The sequence below is a fragment of the Melanerpes formicivorus genome, unplaced genomic scaffold (assembly GCF_026170545.1).
Source record: "Melanerpes formicivorus ecotype bairdi unplaced genomic scaffold, bMelFor1.0.p_v2 SCAF_11, whole genome shotgun sequence".
Lineage (NCBI taxonomy): Eukaryota > Metazoa > Chordata > Aves > Piciformes > Picidae > Melanerpes > Melanerpes formicivorus.
This window is the reverse complement of record NW_027142363.1, coordinates 9,665,979-9,692,693: the sequence shown is the minus strand read 5'-3', so window position 1 is coordinate 9,692,693 and position 26,715 is coordinate 9,665,979.

Genomic DNA, 26,715 nt, shown 5'->3' with positions numbered 1-26,715 from the left:
GCTATTGCCCCAGCTGGTCTGCTTGCCATCTGGAAACCCCCTGACACACAGCCAGACTCTTTTCCCTACATTCCTACTCCTCCTTTTCCTCCCCACCTTTTTCTGTCTTTTTTTCTTGGTGAGCTATGCTCTGAGGAAGTTTTGGAGGGGTGAGCTCTTCAATTCCAGAGCATGAAGAGCCTATGATCGTGGCATGCACAGGAGCTGGGCAGTGTTAGGGAAGCAGACCCTTGCACTCTTTCCTGCAAGACACATACATATGAACACTGGACAAAATTTACTTCTGCACCACTGCTTCAAATCAGAAGCAGGCCACTAGAGCAGGTGTTTATATGGTTTATTTAAGGTAAGTGTGGTATGGCTCAACTCTAAGTGGATGGCTGACTCTTGAAGAACAGTGTTTATCCAAAGCAGTGAGCTTATCTCTTGGAAACCAGCATGGGTAAACAGATCATTTTAATTTCATTTTTTTTCCTTACAGCAAATAATTTTAGTCATGTAGTGTCACAAGCATTTTCTGTTCTTTTTGCACTAAGCAAAGGCCAAACTTGGATCTCTGCAGTTCTTGATATAATATAAAATATTGATGACTGAAGAGAGGTTCATTATCAAACCAAGGTCTATGCTCTCTTCTGTCAGCATGTACCCTGGCAAATATCCCAGAGTCAATGTGAATTTCGTGCAATTACATCCAAAAGCAGCTAAATCCAAATATGTGGTGCCTTCTCTGCCTTTCTGTAGAGAGGAAAAGACAGAGAGAGAGGGATAAATTTCAATTCCCAAAATTTTATGCTAAACATAGCAGGAATCCTCTGATTGGCAGTTCCATTTTGGGGTTCTTCTGGCAGCAGACGTAATTTAGAGTGTCTTCTACATTCATCAATGGAAAACTGACACATCTAACATTGACACTTGCACATCTCTTATTCCATTTCTTTTGAGATCACTAACCACCATTAGCAATCTGCAATAAATATGTACCTAGGAGAAGAAGTAAGAAACTTTGACTTACCAAGTCCTGACAGTTACTTGGAAACTTTTGCACATGTAACTAGAGAGACTATTACAAAACAGTCATGGGTTATTTTACAGATTTTGAAGGTGAAGAAAGTACTTGAGTCACCACCAAGAAACAAAAACAACCAGAGGAAAAGACCACCTGCATCAGAGGAAGGGCCAGACACCTGCCTTTAATTGAGTGCCTAAAGAAAACAGCATACGACCACCCTTTCATTTGTAGGGAGTTCTGACTCACTTTGATACAAGCTGTGTGAACTGCCATGTGTACTGTTATTTGACAATAAGAAGGACATTCTTATGCTGGAGCATGTTGTGCATCTTTGCAGACCTGAAGCATGGTCCAAAAGGTGAAAATGAGAATACAATTCTGCCTGGATGAAAATGTGCAGTACAGGATGCACTGGACAGGTATACTGATTCTTCTGATTGAAGGGTAATCACTTAAGTGCCTTTGTCACAAAACTGCTCATTACATCTTTCTCTTCCTTCCTGAAGCTAATGAGGGAGAAGATACTGATTTTATGATCTGATATGGAAAAATCCATTACAGGCTTGCCTAGTGGAAATTGAAGCATACAGAGATGCAAGAACAGACAAGGTCAACCTTTCAGCCTTTGCCCTGAATTCTGCCTCCCTTCATCATTTTCTAAATCATTGTATTCCTGACACTTTCTCATTAAGAGCTTATCCTAAATACATCATGGCTGAGTTCCTAGATTGCTTTGCATTCCTAAATCTCTATCACTGCTAGAAATATTATTACAGAAAAAAAAAACCCATAGCAAAAAAAAGCTATTGTCTGTGACTGCTTTATCCATCACCCCACATATCCAGCTTTTCTCCACTCTCCTCTCAAGCTATTTCCAAGACCTTGTTTCACTGCCCAAACAGCTTTTCTCTCCTCCTTCATGTCTCCCCATCACAGCCTTCTCTCTTCTTGAACGCACGAGTGCACATAACCTTTCTGCCAAAATCATCTCCTTAGCTGCTCATCCTGTCTGCCAAACCTGCTTCCTTAGGCTCTTCATTGCCTTCCCTTTCACTACCTAATCTGCACAAGCTTTTACTGGCAGTCATGAAGTCCTCTCAGCTCTGTCTTCCTGCCTTCATCCCACAGATTGACTCCTTGCCAGCCATATGAACTGCCCTTTTAGCTACCTCTTGCACCAGCTTGCCTGTTACCATCAATGCTGTGTTTTCTGCACAGAGAATGATGTTTTTATACTACTGTACAAAAGCTATGTTCTTGTCCTCCTCTAACAGGACTAAATAGTAGCTTGATGAATACTGCCAGTAGCTGGTCTATTAATTAAATCATTCACTACATTTTGAAAAGTACACTATTTTTAAGCCAGTGCCATGACATAATTGAGACACACAGACTAAATTCATATTAACACTACTATTTCACTCCTATTTCACTCATGGGCCTTTTCCAGTCCTTCCTTCTCTGCATTTGTCACATTTGTCATCTTGATCTTGAAAATATTTTCCTTTTGCTTTGCTGTTTTAGATACTGTTGTGTAGTATCTGCTATGGGTGGCTTGAGAGTTAAAATTCCTGAGGGAGAAAACCATGACTCTAGAGTGAGCATAGCTTGGAGAGGAAACTTTCCATCAGTTAATTGACTTTAGAAAAGGTATGGATTTAGAATGGAATGGAATGGAATGGAATGGAATGGAATGGAATGGAATGGAATGGAATGGAATGGAATAGAATAGAATAGAATAGAATAGAATAGAATAGAATAGAATAGAATAGACCAGACCAGACCAGACCAGACCAGACCAGGTTGGAAGAGACTTTCAAGATCATCACGTCCAACCCATCATTTATTTCCTCTGCAGTTTATTTTGTAAATCCAAAATCCCTGAAAGACAACAGGCTTTGATTTGATACAAGGATTTCTAAACTCAGACAATGATGTTACTTTATCATAATTTATGCTTACAGCCTTGTGTCAAATTGCCTTGGATGTACTTCAGAGAGCACGTAATATCAGCTGCTCATTGTACATTCTGCCATATATAAGAAGGGTCTTGGCGAAACGCCGTTATGGTATTTCTGGCCTTCCTTTAAACCAGGAGAGTAATATGGGATCAGGATGAGGAACAATAGTAGTCCTAGTTAAGTGTAAATTTAGGTCTGTAACAGTCATCAGATGACTCACTAGCGTGTTGACATTGCTGAGTTAAAAAATAAAACCCTCAACCTTCCAATTATGTCTGTTTGGGAAGATCCCTGGGATTGTACAAAGTTGCATCGGAACTGGAAAACTTATTCTCGGAGTATATTTAGGTGTAAATTAAAGCACGGTTCATTTAAGGGTAAGGTGCAAGTGTATTTCCCTACAAAGCAAGAAATATTATGAGCTTAGGTTTTTAGATTGTGTTGTACTTGCAAGCTGCTCTCATAAAGGTAATTAGTTTGCAAGAGATCTCCAGTGTGCTTGGTATGAGAGACACAAACAGGTCTTTCATCATGCTCATTATACAAAAGTAATCTTTATATCAAATACCGACTGATAATGTTAATAGCTATGATAAAAAGCAGTATAATGAGAAGTGCCATCCAACAAACTACAGTAAATCATACAAAGCAATTGACTTAAAAGGGCTATTCCAAATCCTTTCATTATACTTTTACAAAGCAATGTTATTGCAAGTTGGATTTTGTCGTAAGTGTACAGAGCAGGAGGCCTTCAGAAGGAGGAAAATTGGGCTTTGCATTCTGCTAGACGAAGACTGCTTAATCTTTCAGGACTTTCCAGTCATGGCCAGAGAGATCATTTTACAATGACTATTGTATAAGAACAAATGAAAAGGCTTTTACATAGACCTCTGTGAAGCATTATTGCCAGACACTATTTTCTTCTCATCTTACAGTATTAGAAGATGATGTAAAACAGGATGTAAAAGATCTTGAATTTTCGGAACACACTAGAAGGTAATTCTGTTTAACAAGAAAGCATTATCTTAAAAACAAAGGATATATTCTTAAGAGTTGCATGCAAGATTGGTCTAACTGAAAGCTGGGAAAAATAATTTTAGGTGATCTCCAGGTTGATTCTTTTTTTGACACTTTTAAAATAAACCACCTGTTTCTTCTGCTACTGCTTTAGCAACTGGAGAACAGTCCTCAACCATTTCATCTAAGATTTTATAGGGTCTAGTGTAAGAGAAGAATTATAAAAGAGAGCTCTTGCAGTGCTTAAATATCTTTTGACAGATGTTGAATTTCCTCCTTCTGAGTTGAGGCAACTACACAGTGACCATCAGCACAGCAGGAGGGGTGGCGCAGGAAGCATTGCAGGGCTGTAAGCACACCTGGGCAAGTATGAGGCTGCACGTACACCTTTGTCAGTGGCAGCCAAATACCTTCAATGCCAGTGCATGGCAGGGCAGGTTAGGAGCCCAATCTAAACTTCAAGCCTCAAGACTTCAAACTTCAAGGCAATCCTTCAGGAATATGATCCTGGAACATTTAATGATGATTCATATATTTCACAAAAGGTCCAGGGAGCCACTGTGAGAGGGGGTTACATGTTTTGGTGCCTAACAAGCTGTATTTCCTTCAAATGCACCTGCAACCTGCCAGAAAATCAACAAATATAAAAAAATACATCTATTCTCCTAAAGACTGTAGTCATTTGCAGTTGCCAGGATATGAAATACACTGTGCCAAAAGAATTTTTTTCCTCAGAAGATGACAGTGCTATTCCTAACCAAAGAAATCAAATATTGCCTCAAGAAAAGCTAGGAGGGAAATGGGACCTTTCTTAGAAAACTCTGATGCAGTCCTGCCACTGGGACCCAGACTGTTATTCTGCAGAGAGTGGAGCTGGGATGGGTGACCAGAGCTTCCAGGCTGGATGCCTTTGCACTGTGGGGTCCGTTGGATATCTTAACCTGAATTTTGGATGCAAGCAGCTGTACAAAGTTATACTTGCAGTGAAAAATGTAAAATCAAGACAACTAAAGCATGCTTCCAGACATCTCCAGGTTTTGCACTGGAACTGAACTACCTGCCTTACCAACTACTGTTCTCCCAGATTTCTGCTTTGAATATGTGCCTTATTCAATGTCAAATACTCATTGTTAATTACTTCAGAAAACCTAAAGCTTCAGCTTTGGGAAACAGATGAAATTCGTACCCACCTGAAACAAAATATCTATTCTAAGTGTAACTAAGTGAAAATCAGAGACAAGGGATACATCAAGGCTGAAACTACTCCTCTTCCAGCCAACAGAATAGCACTGTTTTGACAATTATATAGCACCAGTTGGGCTTGTCTGCTATAGCAAATTTGTACATAGTAATATTTTTCTTCTAACTGTGCTGTGCTATGTCAAGCACGGGTAAAATAACTCAGAGATGTTAATGCAAGGTGGCATAATACCCTGCAAACATGTGAGAAATGGAGCTTTAAAATAGCATATGTAGGATTTCTCCTACATTTAACAAATTTATTAGATATTATCTTTAGAGCCATACTCCTATGCCTCTCTCTGTGCTGAAAGCAAGTAAACCGTGTCTGAAGAGTAACACCATGCAGATATAATGATTTACCTTTTTAATAGTACTCAGAAATAAGATTCAGCGGCAGCAAGAACAGTAAGACAACAATGCTCCTAGTTTTCCCAACCCACTGTGTTTGCAAAAGCCATAACCCTGCATCAAGTAAAATTTCACTTTGCTCCTGTTCCCAAGCCAGCCATGGAAAGCAGCACAATCAAAAGGAAAAATATTTTCTGCAGTAGAAAATCTGGCAATGGTTCAATGAAAAGTGAGGCAACTTTGCTAACTTTCTCTCTTCTTGGAGCTAGGCAATATCCAATAAGGCAGGTTGGCAACTTGAAAATTTGATTTTAATGAGTTCTTTTAAAAAACAGTTTTCACTGTTTCCAATGCAGTTTCACATAGCACTTGAAGAGAAGATAATTCCCACCCTTTATTTAGTTTGGTTTATGATTAGTTTTGAATAGAATTTTTTGCTCACTATTTAATTTTCTTATAGAAAGGGTTTTTTGGGGGGTTATTCTTGTCTTCCCTGAAACTAAACCCACTCTTTCAGAGATTAGATTGCCATCAGGCAGCCCTTCCTTTTTCAGGGCCACCTACCCGGTAAAATGGTTTCTTGTTGCAAGTACTGGAATCAAGGCAGCAGTTACAAAGCAGGGGAGTTCTGACCCTCTGCAGTTTCCATAGTGCCTGTAAAACATTCAGTTTTTCCGTCTTAATGAATTCTGATTGCTCTCACTGTCCTCTAGAAGGCACTAATCCAAGATCTAACCAAAAAGCAGGGGTTCCCAAGACACAAAGAGTCTCCTTTCAAGAGCAAGATTGGCTGCATCTAGAAAGTACCTTTTATTGCCACAAAGGTACACAAGTTAACATTCGTTCACTGGGTCTATTTCGTTCAACTACTTGAGATTAGGCAAGAAAAGGGAGTGAACATTGAAGGCTTTAGTAACCAACAATCATAATTAATGTTTTAAAGTTTTTTCCTCTTGGAAAACAAAACAAACACTCCTTCAGCTATTTAGAAGTTTATTGTGGGGTTTTACTTATTAGCTTTGTAAATGTCCTTCATACTTTTGTCACAGAAGTAGCAAACTCAAACCCAAAAGTTAATGCTTATCAACCTAAGAATTCTGCCATTTTTCTGCATTTTCTTGAAACTATTGAATCATAATGAGAAGTGAGGAGACCTACTTTCACATCACTAGAGCCACTCATTTACACTTTACTAACAGGTAATAAAACCTGAAATGCATACAGAGCGTAAAGTTTTTGCTAAAACTTTCAAAAAATGTGTGAGATTTCCAGTAAACCATTTTCTAATGCATCCAGTTCTTCAAAGTCTTCAGCTATACAAAGTCATGCTGAGTCAGTAGAGCACTAATATCTCCAGCGTTGCAAACACTGGGGTTTGGGGCTTTCGGTGTTTCAGAATATTTGGTTTGCATTTTTTCTTTTGTATGTTCAAAAAACATATGTTGGAATGGAATGGAATGGAATGGAATGGAATGGAATGGAATGGAATGGAATGGAATGGAATGGAATAGAATAGAATAGAATAGAATAGAATAGAATAGAATAGAATAGAATAGAATAGAATAGAATAGAATAGACCAGACCAGGTTGGAAGAGGCCTTTGCGATCATCTAGTCCAGCCCATCATCCAACACTATCTAATCAACTAAACCATGGAACCAAGCACCCCATCAAGTCCTCTCCTAAACACCTCCAGTAATGGCAACTCCACCATCTCCCCAGGCAGCACATCCCAATGGCCAATCACTCTCTCTATGAAGAATTTCCTCCTAACATCCAGCCTAAACCTCCCCTGGTGCAGCTTGAGACTGTGTCCTCTTGTTCTGGTGCTGGTTACCTGGGAGAAGAGACCAGCCCCTACCTTTCTACAACCTCCCTTCAGGTAGTTGTCAAGAGCAGTAAGGTCTCCCCTGAGCCTCCTCTTCCTGAAACATCAACAATGAAAAAAGGGAAAGCTTCCAAAGCTTTATAATAATAGAGGCAAGCAGAAAGAAAAAAAGCAAAATCTCTTAATACATTAAAAACAAAAATGAGAAATTAGGGAAAAAAAAATCATGAACTGCTGTGTATAAAGTATAATGATTTCAAAGAAGGAAGGAAGTTGATTTACATGTTTAAAAATCTGGTGAGACATTGACATGGCTTGCTTACTTTTCAGAGTAACTCTTTTCAGCCTGTGGAGTCGAAAAACTGGTCCTTATCTCATTAACTCTATCAGCAGCGGCATCAGTGTAAGTTTAATCAGAATCATGCCTCCTGGAATGGGAACTTTGCATTTCAGTACTGATTCAGTTTCCAAAACAAAGGCGTTTAGGGACATTTGAGACGCCCTAGGGATCCCACCTGGCCTCTAACTGCTGATCCAGAATGACACAAGATTCCCATAAGACCTTTGCCAGTGCTGCCAGCTCTGTAGGTATTGCACAGCTACTCCAAGGCATTTCCAGTGATATGGCGTGCTTGTACTCAGGGAACTGAATCCTCCTGGTTTTGACTGCCTCTGCACAGCAACAAGCCTTCTGAGCTGCTGCTGTAATCAGCAAGTAAGAGTGAGGCTGCTTTCAGCTTTTCTACTTTTTGAGCCTTGAGCTCCAGTAAAAAGGTCTCAGTGACTTGAAATGGTGAAAAGAAAGAGAAGATCTTTAAAATTAAGACATACATGAGCCAACAAATTATTTTAAAATTCTGATATAAGCTGCATACATCCTTACTTGCAAAGGTCTGTGTGAGGAAAAACATGCAAATGTCTATTGGTGAGGAAGGAAAAGTTTTAAGAGAGCTGAATCCCCACCCTTAGACTAAAGTGAGAAAAACACAGATGATCTGTCTTAAAAGAGAAAAACAGCTCTACTTTATTGACACTTTTGACAGTTTTGCATGAACTTCTTTAGGAAAGCACAAAAACACAAGCCTTGCATAGTGACTGCAAGTACTCAAGAACTGAGACTTGTACTGTACTCCTACAGGTTGTTTTTTTAATTTTGAGTGTCATGAATTTGTGTGTGAATTAAAATAGTGATGTGCATATAGCTTCCAGATGTTTTATTCTCTGGATTTACATGGTTTCCTGGGGAACAGCTACTTCTATGCATGGAAGAAGGAGTAACTGCAAAGAAAACCACAGTAGAAAAGAAGGGAAAGACAAAGAATATCAAGACAAGAACAGTTGGAGCTGGAAGGGGTGCTGAAAGAGCTCCAAAAGATAGAGGCAAAGCCAGGGAAATTGCTCAACCCTTACTCTGCTCTGGAAGGTAGAAAGCAGAGCAAAGCCTCCCTCCCAGGTGCCACTAAACTGCATTAAGAAAATGTGCTAATGAATAGAATAAAGTGAAAGGAGAAAAGGTTAATACATAGTAAAATGCACCTGTTGACAAGTACTTTAGTTACGACTATGAACGTGCTTTTTAGGGTAAGAAGTGTTTAGTAGCAAACTTCAAATAAAAATAATGGAGGTTTATTAATAATAATCATGTCATTTTTATTAAGGGTTTTAGGACATTTCCAATTGAAAGATTAAACTCCCCAGGAGAGAACAATTCTGCAAAAATGTATTTAACAATTTATGGCTACTTTACATTAGTTTGACACTGTAAAGGAAGATGGCTCAGTCCCCTACATGTACGTTGTATGCAACACAGTGCTTTTTATGTTGGACTAGATTTAGTTTGAGACAGACCACCCTCATCATATCTGAATCTGCCAAAAGAACTTGTTTCTACTCTGAGTTGTTCTTTCCATTAGGAACTAGAATGCATTTGGTGTACAACTGTAACAGACCATCCACCTTAGGTACCTCGGAAATTAAACCTGTTCATAGGTAGTGACACTACCCTGAGAACAGAAATGGACTACAGTAAGCATGGACAGTACAGCAAGTGGAGTTTGCTTCAAAGCCATGCTACTACTCTGAACTAAAACAGAGATGTAGAAACCCTTTGCTTTTTACTTTGCTAGTCTGAGTGTGATCCAGTCTAGATTACAAATGATCTGGGGAAAGAGTCACACAAATTGGTAACTTACTCAGGATAATGTTCGTGCCTTGTTGAATAGTGAGATGGGCAGGACCACATGGCTCTCTGGTCTGCCACTGATCACAGGTGCAAACAAGGCTTGGAGCCTGCTGTAGAAATAAAGATGTGATAGTAAAACAACAAAAGGGGAACCATGAGGTGACAGACACTTCATCAGAGGGGCTGGGTGAGAAGCTGGAGTGTCACAAAGCCACTGTTGACAAACTGATCCTAGTTCCCATATACTCATCCTTACTTCTCCCTCCTCTCTCCACTGGAAGAGAAAATAATAAATATGGAACAGATACAAGCAGGGCAGGAAAGAAAACTTCCACTCTCTGCTAAAAAATACTGATGTTTACCAGAAAATTTTCAATTGAAAGTGTTAATTTTCATTATAAAATCAAATTAAAGCTTTGGGGGGGAAAAAAAAAGGAAAGAATAACAAGATGCTGGTAGTCATAAAGAAAACAGCAACAGTTAAAATCTGTCCAAAAGAAAATAATTCTCAGCTTCTTTTTTTTTTTTCAAAGACATTTTTGTTATGCTTTTAAAAGGAAAGCACATGTTCACAGGGTCTGGATGTGTTCTGTGAAAACCCTCAACTTCTTGAAGGGATGGAGGTGTGGGAATTCAAAGAGCAAAAAGATGTGTTGGCAGATCTTGAGAGATTTCTCAGTGACCTATGTAAATGTTCTCTTACACAGTTTTGTGACTACATTAAATGCTTTTGTTACATTCCCCCACACACACACAAAAAAAAAAGCTTAAGGAAGTCATAGCCAAGCCAGATTAAACCTCAGGACTTATCCTTTGGTCTTGCACAGCATCTTTCAAGCATGACAGATCTGTTTACATCCCACTGCAACAACTGGAAATCTCAAGGGTAAATTTGAACAAGATATATGTATATATACTTATGACTGCTTCCATTTCAGTTGGAAGATGTATGCTTGTGCTTGTTATTACCCAGTACTGAGATGATATGCAGTTCTCCTGTCTTCAGATGGAATGAGGTGCTGGATATATTGGGATATTTGTGATGTTCCTCTTTAAAGAGTTGGGTTCTAGCACACTCCCACAGCAGTGCCATGGCTTCACAGGTACTGCTGCTTCGGCAGATGTCAGGAAGCTGTGCGTTTGTCAGGTACCATACAGTGATTCCCAGAAGAGACTGCATACTGTCAACTTTATTGCCTTCCCAGAGTTTCAGGTCACTGAGATCCATGAAAACTGAACCCTTTAGCAGTTTTAGTAATTGGGTTTTTAATTTTTTTTTTAATTAGCCAAAAGAAGTAGCAACACATGTGCTGGCTCAAATATTTCCACTTCAATCCAGCCCAGCTTCTGAGGATGTTGAGAGTGTGGCCTCTTTTGGACTTGGGAATAAAAAAAGAGTATCTGAATAAAGCTTCCTTTTATTTGAGAAGAGAGGCATTCTTTTGAAACTGTCTCAAATGTCATACTTGGCTGCCAGCACATTTTGGGAAAGACAGGTGAGAAGTGAAGCACATTCCTTCCATTATGCCTTTTGCCACTGTGTCCAGCTTTATCATCTGGACAATTACATGGTTTTTGAGAAAAAAAACCTTCAAATACCATTACAGTTTTGACTGAAACCAAGACAGAAAAGGAGGGGAATAACTACTACATTAGATGTTTACATCTGCTTTGGGAGATCTAGAACAGTATTAAGAGAAAACAGCAGATATTCTATCACTATTTGGGGCTTGACCATTGTTCTTAGAAGATAGGATGACTCTTAATGCACCACAATTTTAGTACAAGGAGATGAGAGAAGGGAGCAATCCATGGAGAATGTTGAAGGTTGTTTCAAGTCTAAATAATTCATTGAAATTTGTGAATTACTTTCATCTAGGTTTTGTACATCGTCTTTTATTGTCTTTTGTACATTTGTCTTTTATTATTAAAATATAGATACCTGTGGAAAATCCTCTGCATTGGATGTGCTTCAGAACAATATGGCTATATAGTACCCTCCCAATTGTTTATAGCAGTATCCTATTCTGACTGCTGAGGCAACAGATGATTTCCGAAATAGCAGTAAACCACAGTGCTCCAGGAATGTTGCATGCCATCATAACTGCTGCATGCACCTGGTCTGATTTTCTCTTCATGCATTTAACTGGTATTTTTCCTCAACACTCATACATGGTTTTTAATAACTACCTAAAAGAGCACAGCCTCTGTATGAAGTGTCTTGAGCACAAAATGTATTAAAGAGCAAAGCCGGCCTTTGGAAGAGTGTTACAGTGACATGAAATTTCATCAGAGTGCTGAAGATAGAAAGGGCTCACTCATGGATCACTTGCACTGTTCTCCTTCCCATGTTTTGGGGTGAGTATTTTTACCATTTGCTACGTTTCACAGATAAGTATTTTCATAGTCCTGTGCATACTTCAGTTACTCAGTTTATGGTGCTCATGCTGCTTGTGGTGCTCCGTGCCACAGCAGTGATTAACAGGCTCTTCAGAAAGGTGCTCTTGTAAGAGGAGCAGACACAAGATCATGATATGCTAGTAGAACAATTCTTGCATTGCATGCCAGCTGTTGCTCAGGCTTTGCAAAGAGCTTATATCCATCTTAAACCCCACTTAAGCCCTACTTTGATTTTTTTGCCTATATCTCCAGCTAGTGAAATTTGACAGTGACATCTCTGTACAATAGCTGGGAAGCTGGTCTCCTGAGCTAAGAAATGCTAATACTTGTATAAGTAACTGACTTTTTAGGAGTTTGGGAAATAAATGTAATACCCTCTGGGACACTAAAGTTCAGAATTGTTGTCGTTAGAGGTCTTTTTCAAAGCAGCCGTGTTAACATTCAGATAGTCTCCTTCACTCTCATTTTTCCTAATACCCCCTCCACTTGTGTTTGCTGTTCTCCTGGACCCCTTCCAAACAGAATATGTTCCTGACTGCATTATCCTTAATTACCACCTTGTAACACCAGAAGAATCTTCTCTTCTGGGGAAGCTTCTTCTCAAATAAGAGTCTGTGATGTGGAGTATCTGCTGCTTCTGAAGACCTCGAGAGCTGTTCCTGCTTTGCTTGCAAAACCAAGGCCTTGAACTGGAGAAACTCTTGTGCTGTACTGAACAATGGCATCAAGAAGGCACAAGTAGAATTGATGATTATAGTTTTTATAGTAAAAACCAGTCAGTGAGTGGCAATATCCTATATTTTTTTATTTTCAGAACAAAATATTAACACTTTTAAAAGCTGTAGCTGTGATAAGTACATGTTGTCTTTTCCCAAGCTCTCCTGTCCCATACACACATGAGGTACTTAGATGTGGATGAAACCAAGTGGCTAAGAGGTTATGAGAGTTTGGAGCTATTAGGTTGTTTTCATTTGGCTGGGGTGTTATTTCAATTTACACTTATCCAGAAAAGCAATTAGACACATACTTAGGGCCTGCCTTTTCTTGAATCTGAACTTTAAAAATGTAATGTTCTTTTATTCTGTAATTAGCTGTGTCTTCTTTAAATAAACTTTAATCAAAGTCCTGTGAGTCTTTTGGAGGACCAGACCCCAGGTTTGTAGGATTTCTCCTGAATGCTGCCAGATAGTCTTGGTATAGTACAACATCTCCAGGAATTTTCAAACCTCTACCATCTTATGTCTGTCAACAAGCAGCTTGTGCAAAAAAAGCCCTTTGGCACATGCAAACTTGTGATGAAAAAGGGAGCTTGAACGCCTGTGTGTGCAGCTGTGTGTGTTCTGTTCATAGACAATGCAGGGAAAACCTGGAGAAAATTGCCATAAAAGAGGAAAAATATTTCCCTGACAGAGTCAATTTAAGTTGAGAATCAATGAGAACAAACAGCAGGTCTACATTAGTTATACCAGCCTGGATACAAAGAGATAGTGTTATTTCATGGAAGTACAGTACCGCTGGCTAATGGACAGATAGCAGGGGAGGTTCAAGTTTTGCTGAATTTTGTCAGTACACAGGAGAAGAACTTACTTCCTCTGCAGTTAACTGAAAGGAGAATATGCTCCTGTGCACACCTAAAGTCTCAGCTTGACACAGGCAGCCTTGAAAGAGAATCCTCTTGAAGAGACTTTGCTGAGAGTTTATATTAGCTCCCACTTGAATTGAAAGCTATTCCACCTGCTATCTGGCAGAAAGGCAATGTGCGTAATTAAAAGCAGACATTTCAAAGACTAAAAGTACCCAGCAGGATTTTGAATACTGAGAGTAGTGAGGCATTCTACTTCATCTACAGACATTCCACCCTTTAAGGACTCTGGAAAAATTAACTAGTGATATTTGGTTATTAATCCTTTTTACAATGGAAAGCGCACCTCAGAAAAAAAATAATAGAAGTTTGGTGCCAAGAATCTGTTGTCTCAAGCAATGCACTAAGCAGGCCCAGACACTGGGAGCCCTCCCTAGTTAAAGCTTCTGCGGTTTAATTTGTTCCAGAGACTGGATCAGCAATGATGGGAAGGTGAAAATCCAGTTTTGGGACTGAGAAACTGTTTTTCTTTCCAGGCTCAGAAAAGAAGCTGACTGGCATGGAATAGGCTCTTCCTAGGGAAAAGGTTTTGTTGGTATCATAGCCAAATTTGTATTTAGGGTACTAATTCCAGATTACTTTTTCTTCACCAAAGCCATGTTATTAGGTACTACAGACTTACAGTTATTTCATCCCAAATGTGCTTGCTCTTATATCATCTGCTCTGAATAACTGGTAACATTGCCAAGTGAGGGAGCCTGATATTTCTAATAAAATAAGTAGTGGCAATAAAAAGCAAATCATAGAATAATAGAATGATTGAGATGATGATGATGAAATGAAAATATAATTGCCTGCCCACTGTAAGTTTTCCGTACTAGGATAACCAGTCAACAAAAGTAATTTTTGGTTCAGAAATGGAAGAGCATTGCATACACTGAAGAAAAAATACTCAAAGAAATCACATGCTGACCACATGCCTTACAGGCCATATAGTAACAGAGCTGTCTTTCTCTTCTAAGATTGTGAAGATTAATCACTAAGCACTAGAAGTGTATTTTATGTTAATTGATCTTAAGTAAAAACAGACAAAGCCTTTCTTTCAATCTTTTTCATTGCAAGCCAGTCCTCAACATAGACATGGATTAGAAGACCACTTCACACCTCTCTAAGACTCATATTTATTCCTCTATTATCATCTCATCTTAGAAATATTGTACTTTGGTTTCCCCATATGAGAGGGATTCATACATAATCTCATACTTTGCTGCCTTGATTATTTTGTCTGCACACTATACTGCTTTCTTTTTATTATTTTTTTTAATGTATAAACTATGTAACAAAATAGCATTGATCTTAACAGTTTTTCATATGAATATATATATATATATCTCAACAGAGTAGTATAATCAGGCCAAAATCATGCAAGTCACCACATAAGGATGGATTATAGGATTGGAGATAGATAACTGCATGAATTTGTAAACCCTATTGTATTCTTCATTGTATTTTGAATCTCCTTTTGTATTAAATGTTTATGAGTCATAAAGACACCCTGTGAGACTTGCCAGACAGTGCTTTAATAAATATAGATCCTGCCTGAGCAACCCTTCTATACATGCATAAATTGGATTCATTTCTTCCAGCATCTGATTTCAGCTGAGGTTGAAACCTGTCAGTATAAGGAGAATCCTGGTGTTTCTTCTATGGAGTACTTTAAGTGCTGGTACTTATTGCAAGAGTGCTCTGGGCCTTTACATATGTGAATAGTAGATGAGTTGTTTGTATATGACAGTCAAAAATAGGCAGCTGGCTAACAGAAAAATTCCTGAGTTTTATGAGATCAGTAAAGCTTGTTGTTGTACAGAGCACTTGGCTTTCACTAGTAGTCTCTCACATCAGCTTCAATCTGGTTTCTTCCTGCATCACTGAAGTGAGGGAGGCAGCAGCACTATGAGTTTCTTTGGCAGCTGTTACAGAAAAGTCCAATCTAAGTCCAGGCTTAATGGCCCACTGGAGTGAATGAAGCTTATGGTTGCACTTGAGTGCATTGCTGAACAGAAGCCAGCCTGGGCGACAATTCCAGGCACCCGGTCTCACTTGTTTTGGAGGCATGTCCATGGTGTGAGATTTTTTTTCCTTTCGTGTACTATTTTTTGGATGGGTTTAGGTTTCTTTTTTGTTTGTTTTGGTTTTTTGTTTTGTTTTTTAATCAAGAATAAGATCTCTAGAATGAAAATGTGTGATATTCTCTTGTATATGGAAAATTTCATAAGTAAGAACAGATGGTCCCAGCGCAGAGGCATTAGAAAGGCATCTCTTTTGAAAACAGCAGTTAGGGACTCTTCATAACTTTCCTACCTTTCTTGGATGATGAAATTATCAAACACTGAGACCCGAGGTGGGAAGGCCCCCTAATCAATTCCTTCCTCTGTAACATAGACACTAAAGAGGAATTTGATTTAAATCCTCTCTTCTGCTCATTCTACCACACACCTTGAGTCAGAGCTCAAAACCACAGAGGTCAGCTGGATGATTCCTCTGCAGTTCAGGGAATATTGTATCTGGTATAGACTTGGAAAATGTCAATGAGGCATTCCTGGTTTTGCTAAGGATGTGGGCTGCTCTCATTACTCATGGCCTCAGAAACAGGCAACCGGTACCACATTCAAACTTAAAATTTAGAGAAAACCAGAAAGGAAGGTCAGAATAAACAATGGGCCTTTTTGCATTCAGATCCCGTTTTTCACATCACCAAAACATAAAGGAGAATGACTTAATGCTGGCTTCCTTCTAACAAAGTTGTGACTAATGGCGTTATACAATTTTGCTTTATGTTTTTAGACCAAAGCTAAAATGAAAGAGCAGGAACAAAAAAACAACCTCTTACAAATAGCCTTTCAGGCAGATTGCACAACGGGTGCATCCCTTACCCCCTTCCTCCTGAGGATGAATCTCCTCCAGTTTCCCTGGTTGCTCTTGTTAAATCAAAGACTGCTGTACACTGCTCATCTTTTCACTGAGAGGACTGTATTTTTGCATTATTTGGGAACCACACCTCCAGCAAAACAAACAAACAAATGGGAAAAAAAACACCTACAAGGTTCCTTTTGCAATGTCAGCCTAGACATTTTACTCAAACATTTAGTGTGAATCAGTAGAATGAGGGTCTGAACAGGCTGTTCATATACCAGTGCCGTTTTCACTTGGTTTGAGCTGGTAGGTAGCAAAATTAATTAAGTCCCTGCATTGTAAAACAAAACATAGTTCAAGACTGGATGTAGCAAATAATGCTCCCTTTTACTACAAGTAAAATATAGGTTTTGAAGTATGTAAAACTTACTCCTTTTAATGGTATATGAGGATTTAAATTGCCTTATTTGGACAGATAAAAACTGTTTTAGTTGAAACTCTGGCTTAGCTGAGTCAGTAAATATTTGTACAACCAACATCAGCAAAGGAAAAATTATGCAAGGCAAGTTTGCTTTTGTTTAGGCAAACAGAATGATAAAAATAAAATTGTGTCATTTAAAATGAATGCTTAGTGAAATCTTACTTTTTCAAGCACTGTTATTAGGCAAAGCTGTAGATCTGTCAGCATGGTCCTAATATTAAATGCATGAAATAGAACTTTTCAATGTCATAGCAATATTATTAACAGAATCAGGAGGCACATGCTTTCAGACACGTAAATGCATATGAAAGAAAACGGCTCTTGAATTGGCTGGCTACCAAAGAGTTCCTTTGTTCCAAGATTTGAGAACAAAAGGAGGTAAAGATGCGGGAGGAGAAGACAAAATAGGCTAGTTAAGGTTTTCAAGGACAAGTGAAAAAGCTCACCTTTTCACAGGTATTCCACAATCATCTCTAAGTGGAATGGTAAATCCACATTGCTGTGATTTTCCAAAGCACACTATTCTGAGGGATTAGTAAATGTATTCTGAAATAATTTCAAGTTATGGAAAGCTCTGTGACCATTTCTCAGTCACCTTCGATGGCATTTAAGATTTCCAGAGAGGCCTCAGAAACTTACCTGGAATGTGAGCGTGAGAACCTGTAGAAAAGGTTTTGCTGCCATTTCATAAAAGCTCTCAGTTAGGTAATTTGTACATACTTCAACTACAGCTTACTGCAAGTTTGGATGCTTATCAGGTTTGGATAAGGGTCTGCCATGTTCAATGTATTCTTAACAAGCTGGAGAACTAAAGCAAAAGAGCATCTGAGTTCTGAAAGGTTCCTCATTCCTCCCAGTTTCAAAGCCACTCAAAATATCCAGCTGGCATGACACCAGCCTACCTTTTCATTTCTTTGTGTGAACTTTGACAGATGATGAGTGTGCAAGCTAAAGGACTGAAAACCTGACCTCAAGCATGATAAAAGAAAAAAAAAAGGGGGAAGGGGGAAAGAAAGGAAAAAGATAAAAAAAAAAATTAAAAAAATAAAGAAAAAGAAAGAAAAAGAAAGAAGAAAAAAAGGAAAAGAAAAAGAGAGAGAACAAGGCTCTGAACAGAATGAACTAACAGAGAGGATTCAATAAATAGTTAATGAGGGGGCCAGAAGATCCTTAGAGGTATCAATATTGCCTCCTTCCTCACTGATAGGCAGCTGCCTTGCATCTGCACCTGGGGTGCCACATGGCCTGTGCAGCAGGAGGGGTGACTGAAGGAGATGGAGGGGCCAAGGCAGCTCCTCACCAGCCCCAGCCTTGTGGACAGCACTCCCAGTTCTCACACCTGCTGTGTCTGGGACTGCAGCCCAATATTCTCTTCTTTTATAGGCCACCAGTAGGTCCAAGAGGAAAGAATTTTTTATAATGGGGGTGACTGTGTTCCCAGGTCAGTCTCACACAGCCATGCCTGCTACTCATGGAGGTGACTTTCTGTCCCTGTTGAAATGAAAACATCTTTGTTACTGCATTCTAGGAGTTTGTTCCTCCAGCTCAGGCTCTCCAGGTGACTCTGCCCAGGACACCTGATGTTGCAATATATCAGCTTTTCTCAGCTGCTTGGCTTGTAAAGCAGAGTAAGATGAACTTCCCGGTGCTGCAGTGTCATGCAGCGAGGTCTCAAATTCCCTGATAAAGAGGACCTTGGAGAAACAGATGCCACCCAGGCTCCTTGTTTGGTTTAAGTCCCTTTATGAAGAATTTCCCATTATTAGCCTGATTTCATGTTTATCTACTAAATCTGCATAGCTTTCTGCTGTGACCCCTTGGTGACTGGAGAAGGAGTAGAGAAAGTTGCAATAAAAATAGCAGTGGCAGGGTATAAAACATGAGCTTTTGAATCTGTTTATTTACCAAGTACAGCACAGAATGTCTACAAATTTTTGTGTATATACATGAGGAACTGGATGTTTCAAGACCACTTCACTGTAGGCCTTCAGATTGGAAAGTTGTCTAGTTTCCAGAAAACCTCTGATTAAGAGTTGCAGTGTCTTAAATCCGTGGAAGCAGAAATTAACCTTTCCAGGTAGCAAATCTGATTAAGAGTTGAAGGCTCTTAAATCTATGGAAGCAGAAATTAACCTTTCCAGGTAACAAATCTGTTTGGGTTATGGGTTTTGGCTTTTGGGTTTTTTTTAATTAAGGAACTTTTATTGTTGTCATGCTAAACAACAAGAGAAGGTCCCAGCCCTTAAAAAAAACCCCACCTCACATAACCTGTAGCCACTAAGCTGAAGGCAACTTCATCCCTGCTCACTCCACACATCTCTGTGGTAGTGAAGAGCTTTCAAGTAGAGCAATAACTCAAACATGACCTTCCCTGAGGGATGCTGCTAGAGGCAAATAGTCTCTTGGGCACTGGAGAGAGTAGGAAAGAACCAACCCACAGAGCCCACAGGGCAGCAGGAAGCTCAAGCAGAGGACACTAAATGCCTCTGATGGAGAGAATGGGAATCTGGAAGTTGTACCTGTTAGTGACATTTTAAGAGAAGAGCAGCCAGCTAGAGCTGGAAAGGGTAGAGTGTAACAAATCACTGAAGGGTCAGTGATTTTGCATTCTGCAAAGGTTTTGCAAAATGATCTCCTATCCTTTTGGAAGGGTTTCCTTGCTTTCTTTAAAGGGTGCAGTCAAGAGACAAAGCAAATATTGCCGCTAGATACTGTTGATAATCATTATGAACTGTGACCCGAGTCAGCAAAATACCATTTGACTCAGCCCCAGACTAAAACACTACCTAACAACCTTTTGGAGTACACTCTTTCACAGAAGAGAGGTTTCAATTTTTCTGTTTTCTTTTGGGGGGAGTTTTTCAAAGGTACAGACAGTATTGACACAATGTGAAGGACACAGTCATCCATGGGTCTTTTCAGGAAAAAAAACAAACAGTTATTCTGCGCTGGGTTTTGTGTAACAAGATTTTCATAATCATCCAGCAAAGCTCTGACAGAAAGACTTTCCACTACCACTTACCTCCTACTTCTGTAAATGAGTTGTGAAAAAAGCTGGTAAATGGTAACTTTAAATTGCATTTCAGTGATATTAGTAGGCTGCCAACAAGGAACTTTACTTAAAGAATCATTCTGAATCTCAAAGAAAACAAAGCCTATCTTGCCTCCACATCAGTTTCCATGCTCCAATCCAGAATGCTTCCATATTTCATTTTGTTTGAAGGAATAAAAGAAAGGTTTTACAGGAATTTCCCTTATTTTAAAGTGACCTAATTAGTCCCAAAGTTTGCATAGATTTAAATTTAAAAATCAAGTGCAGTGAGACAAAGATGTTCTTTGCTTTGTTTACTCATCTGTTTCTTTGCATTAGGAGCAGAGGAAATGAGGCAGGACTATTTAATGCAAATGGTACTGAGAACATGGAACAAGTTACTAGTGTTGGTAGTTAGTGAAGAGCATGCATGTGTTCGAATCACTGTAGGTTGTTTCTCTGGTAGGGAGGATTGAGGGATGATAATGCAAAACCCTGGGACTCTGCTAAACTAAACAAAGGAGTTGATACTAAATTTTGGACCGGATGCCTTTTTCCTGAAAAGGTTTTGCTTCCAAGTGATTCAGGTGCAAACTTGTTGTGTGCTGAGACTGAGCGCCAAGAGCCCTTGATATTGCTTCTGGGTGTGACACGTGACTGCAGGCAGGGGGTTTCTGGTTGTTTTATTTCTGATGCAAGTCTTACTTTTTTATCTGTAAAGTATGTGTGCTAGGAAAGGAGTCCTACAGGCTTTGGCTGAGGTTGGGATTTTGGCCAGGCCTGAGTGGGTGCAAAGGAAGGGAGAGAAAGACAGGTTGAGGGTTGAGGTTGTTGGTGAGCTGCAGGTGGAGATTGTTGGTGAGCTGCTTCATGTTCAACAAAGAGGCTACTGGGTGCAAGGATGTTCCCTGAAAACAGCTGTAGACAAACCATCAGTTCTGTAGAAAAATCTGTTTGGCAAGAGCAATTGTTATGCCACATGCACAACAGAAAAGAAAAATATGTACTCTCTTACATGGTTTTCTTCTGAGGTAAAATTCCTCTGATATCCATGGAGGCAACACAACTCTGAATCACCTGAGGACTGAGGTTTACCTACAAGGCATCAACCCAGATGATTGCAGAGCTTTGATATTAGCTCAAACACAGAACTGAACTAACATGTCTGCAGGACTTCTAAATTAGAGCTGGCTTACGTCCAGGCAGTTCGAAGCATAAGCAAAGGAGCCTCAGGTCTGTCTGAAATGTCCATATAGATGGATTCTCAGATAGGATGCTCTGAAGTGTTGCTTCTTGTGGTTACAGTTAGTGTGTGGGTGGCTGAGTTCTCTGAATCACACATTGTAAAAACAGCAGTTTGACAGTTCCATTAACAATACAGATGAGTTTGGTTTCAGTATGAAAATGCTTCTTTTTGGAATTCCCCAGATCTGCAGAATGGGTCAAAGGGGGGGAAAAAATAAATAAATTTTAAAAATTATTCTGAACTTGAAAGGAATTCATGTCTTTGCCACAACATTTACTACTGGGAAACATTAGTAACTTTTACTATAAGAGCTATTGACCAATAACTCTCCTAGTGTTTCTCTGGTAGCCCAGCAAAGCATTAAGTGAAAAAAGACTACAGAATGAGAGCGGTTTCATTTCCCATATTACAAAACAAAATAAGATCCTCACCTTGTGCAGGCAAATATACATGCACACAGAGTAGCTTCAAATCTGCAGAAAGAGTCTGCAACTCAAAATAATGGCAGAGCCAACTAAAATTCATCAAGCTTGTGAACACAGGCTACTCATACCACAAACATAATGAAAGCCATCACAAGTCCAGCTTCATGTGGCTTTCATGGACCCACAGCATCTGCTTGCTTTGTTTTGGAATTTCTCTTCTGCCCCATGCAAGTCACTGCTTCAAGAGAAATATGTGAAGGAGTCACTCTGGGTCTACAGAGCAGGAACAGCAGGAATATCCAAGCTGAACCATCCTAGGTGCTTCTTAAAACTGGTTTAGCCAAATGAGAAGAGAAAGGTCCACAAGGGTTGTACTGCAGAGAACAGACAGTCTGATAAGCCACTGCCTTGCATTTTGTGCCTTCATTAATTTTCACGTGTGCAAACTAAGAGTAAGATTCTGCTGTATCATAATTCTTTGGACAATTATAATGGGGACTACTCCATACAGATTTAAAACAACAAAACAAAACAAAAAAACCCAAGAGATTAGAGGGCCTTACTCAGACTTTACTTCCAAGGTAAAGTACAGTTTACTCACAATGATATGCCTCAAGGCTTTTTGTCAAGGCTACGTGGATTTTCCTCACCCACCAAATGTTTTCTCCTTGATGCTTAAAACTCAGCAGTGAGGCTAGTATATTGCTCTTCACTAAAAAAATGGCCTGAATGCCACCAGTGAGTGATGAGTTAAAGATTACAGAAAAGAATGGATGGATGTTTTAAGGAAAAAGAAAAAGAAGAGGAAAAAGAAAAAGGAGAAGAAAAAGAAAAAGAAGAAGAAAAAGAAGAAGAAAAAGAAAAAGAAGAAGAAAAAGAAGAAGAAGAAAGAAAAAGAAAAAGAAAAAGAAAAAGAAAAAGAAAAAGAAAAAGAAAAAGAAAAAGAAAAAGAAAAAGAAAAAGAAAAAGAAAAAGAAAAAAAAAAATGAAAAAGAAAAAGAGAAAAAGGAAAAGGAAAAGGAAAAGAAAAAGGAAAAGGAAAAGGAAAAGAAAAAGAAAAAGAAAAAGAAAAAGAAAAAGAAAAAGAAAAGAAAAAGAAAAAGAAAAAGAAAAAGAAAAAGAAAAAGAAAAAGAAAAAGAAAAAAAAGAAAATGAAAATGAAAAAAAAAATTAAAAATAAAAAGAAAAATAAAAAGAAAAAAAAATGAAAATAAAAAAATGAAAAAGAAAAAGAAAAAGAAAAAGAAAAAGAAAAAGAAAAAGAAAAAGAAAAAGAAAAAGAAAAAAAGAAAATGAAAATGAAAAAAATGAAAAAGAAAAAGAAAAAGAAAAAGAAAAAGAAAAAGAAAAAAGAAAAAGAAAAAGAAAAAGAAAAAGAAAAAGAAAAAAAAAGAAAAAGAAAAAGAAAAAGAAAAAAGAAAAAGAAAAAGAAAAAAGAAAAAGAAAAAGAAAAAAGTAAAAAGAAAAAGGAAAAAAGTAAAAAGAAAAAGAAGAAAAAGAAAAAGAAAAAGAAAAAGAAAAAGAAAAAGAAAAAGAAAAAGAAAAAGAAAAAGAAAAAGAAAAAGAAAAAGAAAAAGAAGAAAAAGAAAAAAAAAAGAGAAAAAGAAAAAGAGTTCTTCAGAAGATGCAAACAGGACGGGTCAGAAGTTTTTATGTTTATTTCTTTCTTTCTTTCTTTCTTTTTTTACAGGAGGTACTATCTGAGCCCTGTGGGTAGAAATATGTGTGAGCAGCAAAACCGAGCTGGAGTGAGGTCAGCAGACAGAGGATATAAAGGAGGGAGAGACCTATAAGACAGAGAATCCTTATCCAGCCTTATTGCAGTGTAGTTGCTCGATGTGATTCATGTGGATTTGCCTAGGCATAGAAAATATGCAGCAAACATTGAGTGTATTGGAAACTGATAGACCTCAACATGTGATTGTAAAGCAGTGCTTATTGTCAAGCAAGATTTTTCTGGATGAATACCAAAGAACACAATTCTTGGCAAGACACAATTCAATATTTTTATCAGTGACCTGGAAATAGATGCAAAATCATAAATTAAGTTGGAAAGACACTCTAAGCTTTAAAATGGGCTGGATCTTGACACGAAGAACTTCACATCCTGAAGTATTGAGCAGAGCAGTACATCTGGAAACAAAGACCTTAGAAGAGGAACATTTTTTTTTTTGCAGAGAAGCAGGTACTACATAAAAGCAAAAGGAGAAGCTGCTACTGTTAATGAGCTACATGAGTTCCTGGTGTGGTGTCAGAGTTACGGCAAGTCGTGTTGCATGGGCATTTTACACTGGCACGAGCAGCATTGTTTTGTCCAGCTGCAATACCCACATCATAGAGAGAACTTTGATAAACTGAAAGAGTCTAGGGAAAGGATCCTGACTGAAATATTGAAAAATAGGTCTCTGAATATGCACAAAGTCTTTACCATGTTCTAGCCTCCCCCCAAAAAATACTAGTGATATGTCTGTTACCTGTACTTTTACTGGCTAGGAAAAAGAAATGGCAGATCCTTCAAAGTATCAAGGAAAAGTTTAACAAGATGTGATAGCTGGGCACTGCAGCTAAAGGAATTCAGATTATAACTTGGACGCAACTTTTTAACAGTTAAGGTTAATAGGTATTGGAACAAGTTACCAAAGGCTGGTATTTCTTCCCTGGAAATATTGAAATACTGATTTTAATTACTCAGGTGGGTCAAGCTGAGTACTTTGGGTGTGAGCATCCTCAACCCCAAACATACATTGGCTGCAAACTTTATGTGTACACTCTTGCACATACATTTGGAAGCTCACATTTGAGAGCTTCCCAGCCACATCAGGGGAAGAGGTTCAAGCACAAAGTATCCCTTAACATACTTTGCCTTCCCACTGCCTCGGGCATAAGTCAGTGACCAAGGAAGAAGGTGGTGAGGCTGAAAACAGGCTGACTTACAGCTGCCAAATACAAACACAGTGCTAACACTTCCTTACACAACAGGAGCTGGAACATTGTGGTGGACCAGATGCACTGATCAGTCTTCCAGGATGAAAAGGGTGGAGTTTTGTTGGGGAGGGTCATGGGTGGGACACTGTTTTGTTATATTTTCTTTTAAAACTTGTCACCATATGGTTTGCATGTTTTAAAGATGTGAACTCTGTGCGAAGGAGAATGGCTTTCCTACACAGGGAATGGGTGAGTTTTTATGAACCACGGAAAGTCATGCTGTTCATTGGCAAGGGCTTGAGTACACACATTTTTCTGTTCATACTGGAGAACATAAACCCCAGTAAACATCAGGGAGGAAAGAAGGTTGCCTGGTGTGGTTGCGATCCGGACCATGACGTGCACATTTCAAAATGTCCTCTTGGGAGAAAAAAAAAATCTGAAAATGCTGCAGACAAGGAGGCAGAGAAGTGGAAGAGCTCTGAGAGAGCGTAGGTAATTTGGGGAAAAGCCTCGAGGCTGTGATGAAACCTCTCTAACTCAGACTACATAGGAGAGCAAAAGTTTGTGTTGGTTTAGAGGTTCCTTGCCTTGTTCTCCCAGCACCTTGAAAGGCAGGCTGCCTCCATGGGTGTGTTTTGTATACTGCTTTGTAAATCTATTCCAGGTCACATGAGAAAGCCATGGCATTTTGCAGCATGATGTATAGTGGAGGTAGTGTTGCTGTTGAGTGGACCAGCTCTGGTTTTATTCCTTATGAAGACCACAGTACATGGGTTTTGAAAGGACCACTTGTTCAGATGAACTTGAGATCAAGCTAGCCTCTCTCTGTCCATACGTTATAGCTGCCAGGCACTCTATTTATTTATTTGCATATTTCTTTGCAACATAGCTGATGAAGATTTTCAGTACTCATATTTGACAATACTTTGGGTGTCCAGTAAAGAGGGAAATCATCTCATCTGGGACATTGCAGTTTCATTTAATTGCGCTTGAGGAAGATTTACCCATTCCTTTTAAACACACTCCCTCCTGGAACAATGGTGAAAATAGAGTCACGACACTTGGTGATTTCCACCATTTCACTTCCTGAAATGAAAACTATAATGAAATACCATGCACTTTATAGTACCATATGGTCAGGAAAACTAGATAAAGTCTTCCATTGTGCCAGTCTGGTTGTTAAGGGAGAGGATCTGCCTACTTTGGCGTAACAGGATGTTCTGCATATTTTGTAGTCTTGCACAGTGCTCCAGTCCTGGTGGGCTAAACGTTTTCAATAAGAGCAATAAAATTGGAAAAAAAAAAATTAAAAAAATAGAAAAAAAATGACTGAGGCCCTTCTCTTACACTACTTTTCTTTAAAGGGGATATTAAATACAAAGTTTCACTCTTGGTGGAAATCGTCCAACTGACTCCAGGATACTGTGTAATCATTAGGAACTGGAAAAACTCAAGCTGCCTGTCTGTAGTGGCTTGGATAAGACCTGCTGGGTGCATTCCAGAAATGAATATTGCAGCTGTGATGAGACTTGGGTTCAGTCTCTTCTTTCAGGGTGAATTGTGCCCTTGTGCCCAAGGCAAGCACAATCCTTGTACACGATTTATATCCATTTAAGCCCTTAAAATAAGACTAACCTACCAGTTTAATGCTATATGGGCCTCCTAGCCTTTTTGATGGAAGTGTGTGCATTACAAAGTACGTGCTAATCATTAACATGTATGTTCTCACTGTTAAAGACAGGAAAAGGTATTCAGAAAACTGCCTCCCTGTCTTACGTATATGCTCTTTTCTCATTTCTTCATATAGCATTCTTGCCTACAAGTGTCTAAGACACTGGCATCTGAAAAAGAACACTGTATAGCCTTTAGCTGATACTGCAGCTTGTTTGTGTCCCTCTGATGTTCCTAAATAGTAGTAGCAGGACTGGACAGTAAGTAGGACTAGGAAGTAGTGCAGCTGCATAGGAGGTCATCAGGACAGCAGGACAGCTGGTGTTAAGAATGTGACACCCACTCAGTATGAATTTAGATGAGTTTATTTGGTCTAGCTCTAGTCTAGTCCTGTGCTTGTATGCTAATGGGAACATATCTGCTGGTTTAGCTTCATCTGAAACAAATCCCA